General features: G+C 34.0%; 1 pseudogene; it reads left to right on the forward strand.

The window, feature by feature from the left end:
• The first annotated feature begins 1,514 nt into the window (after nucleotides 1-1,514).
• LOC101633175 lies at nucleotides 1,515-2,307 on the forward strand (annotated as a pseudogene).
• Nucleotides 2,308-2,833: the final 526 nt, after the last annotated feature.

Here is a 2,833-nt window from a genome sequence, read left to right on the forward strand (position 1 = left end):
TGAGTAAAATTTAGGCATAGAAAAGACACAACTCAGAGATTAACAATTGCATTCTTTCAAGGCACCAGTTTTAACTCCTTTTCAGCAATATAAAAAGTACTTGCAGATAAGAAAAAATCATCTAAAGTGTCATTTAGTTTGTGTGGAGGGACAATTTATGACATTTCTTTATGGACCATAATTGACTTGCTTTAGACTTCATGATAGAAGTTAAGTGTACATACTGGAAATGCTTTCGTTCAAATTAGAAAATTTTAAGTCTCATGATGAGAGCAAACGTATTTGACTAAATATGATATTTGAGATTTGTATTTGTTTTCCGGAGCTCTATATTTAACCTCATATAAAAAAAATAGGCTTTGTAAAATTTATGGAAAATTATACACACAAATTCACATATACGTTGCAAAATTATATTTATATATAACACAATAATATATAACACAATATATATGTTATGCAATTCAAAGAATATTTTCAATTCAAAGAATATTTTCCTTCTAAATTGAGAAGACTAAAATATTCTTAAATTATATCTTATTTTGCAATATATGTTTTATTTCAAAAAATATTTTTAATTAAATACAGAATGGTGGAGCAAATCTAAATCCTTTATAAATACACAGGCCCTAAAGGTTACATGATAACAGCAAGCAATTCTAAAATTGTATGACTAAACAAGTTCAATTCTGCTTTAAAAAAAAATGAACAGGCATATTAATTATTTAGTGTTTACTTGAGCAAAAATCAAGTTGAATTGGGTGCTAAACTGGAGATGGTTGGAAGTTGTCCCATAGGAGATAGAGGGAAGTCTTTACAGAGACGCAGATGTAAAGCAGAGAAATTATTTAATTGTTTGAAACTGGGGCTTTGACTTACCTTATTTGGGAAAACTAATTAGCTGTTTGTGACTAGATGTCCTTAGGTTTTTATTTGGTGAATTTGGATGATTTTTGATTTGTTTATATTCTGAGGCATTTAAATCCCTCAGTCTAATGACATTCTCATTTAATTTAGTTAACAATTCTCATACATCTATATATCCATAGCACACAGCAACTGTGATTGCTTAATGTGGCTCCTTAAAGATCCAGGCTAATTGAGTAGCCACCACCTCCAACGCAGGTTATAATTTAGAAAAAAAGTGAAGTCTGGAAATTCCCAGTCCCAAGGGAACACATATCATGTTTACTTACATCTAGCAAAGTAGCAAGCTTTAAGTTTCCAAAAAGGTGGATGAAAATTTTCAGAATACTTCTTGATTGTGTAGTTCTTTCTTAGCACAAATGTCAAATAAATGAAATTAGCACTATGTGACTAAATGCAAAAATAATAGGTTGCCGACATTGCCCACATTGTTCTAGTTATCTGAATGCTTATACACTTATAATCTTTGACTACACTTTATTGAGTTTGTATTGGTTTGTTGTTGCTACAATGATACTTACAAAATTTACTAACCTCAGTATTATTTAAAAAATAAGAAGTAGATTTCACTACAGCATAGTGTGTGCATGTTTGTTCCTGCCAGAGGTTCCATTGGACCAGAATCCCTTAGTCCATTGGTGGAGAAAACTCCTCATCTTGGCTATTTAGTTGTTGCTATCAATCATATTGCTGAATTTAAAGAAAAGAAACTGAAAATTGAAAAATCAGTAGCTGTTTCTGAACACTTCACAATATTGCCAGTTGTACAGGGAAAATCAAGGCTTATTAAAACTGCAACTAGGCAGACCATTCTTGTTTCTGATACATCGCAGTGCAATATTTTTGAGCGCAACTTCTTCAAGGGTAAGGCTGTATGATACGGTTGTACTTTTTCCAAACTTAGAAAACCTTTTTCATGTTGCTTATAAGCACTTAAATGTGGATTTAGATGTGACTGAGAAACTACTGTTTTACTTCAGCTGTAGCGATGTGGAAGTGACTGAGGCATGGGCTTTGAACTTGCCTACAGACCAGTGATTAGGAACACTATTTGCAATGCCCTCAGACTTCATGTATGCAAAGAGTTTACTAATACCCAATGCTTCAGAAAAACTTTTAGAAATAAGAGGCCCATATGATGTGTCAAACCCAGAGTTGCTGTTTGAGTTGTCTAAAAGTGGTGCCAAGACTACTGCCTCTGTTAACTGCAGGGCAGCGATTCTCCATGGAGAAACTGGAAATGTTATTTCCACAATGAAGAAGTCTTCTGAAGGGGATGATGATTCTTTTCCAACATGCAAGAAAGCCATTTGGAAGGCTGAACAGGATTGTTGGTTATCATTAGCTTCTCTTCCTCCCTTTCTAGGCCATCATCCTTAAAAGACATACACGTTTGTGAGATTCACTGTTTTCATTTGGAGTAGTCTATTTTCAAACCATAAAATAACCTGGTGGCAAAAGGGAGCACAATCACATCATTACGAAGCTATCCGTAGCCACTGCAACATGAGTTTGATCCCTGGCCAGGATGGTGACCCATATGGCATGGCAGACCTCTCCTGTATCCCCACAGCTCCCCTCAGTAGTGTGTTTCGGTCATCTGCTTTTTCTGCTCCCCATCCTGTCACTGGTGAATCTTCTCTCTGCCTCCGCACTTCTAGACTACACTCCAGCTCTTGTATGCAAAAATAAATAAAACCAAATATTTTTTAAATAAATAAGTCAGAGAAAGTAAAACTTTCTATATTCACTTACGAATATAGATGCTTCAAAAAATATTGGTAAAGAAAAACACTAAAACAATATGCACCATGACCAGATAAGGTATATTATATGTGGACATTTTGGATCTTTTTAATGTCTATCTTTTTGTTTTTGTTTTTAAGATTTATTTGTGCATACAGAA

Source organism: Condylura cristata, unplaced genomic scaffold (genome assembly GCF_000260355.1).
Source record: "Condylura cristata isolate star-nosed mole 26May11 unplaced genomic scaffold, ConCri1.0 scaffold00012, whole genome shotgun sequence".
Classification (NCBI taxonomy): Eukaryota; Metazoa; Chordata; class Mammalia; order Eulipotyphla; family Talpidae; genus Condylura; species Condylura cristata.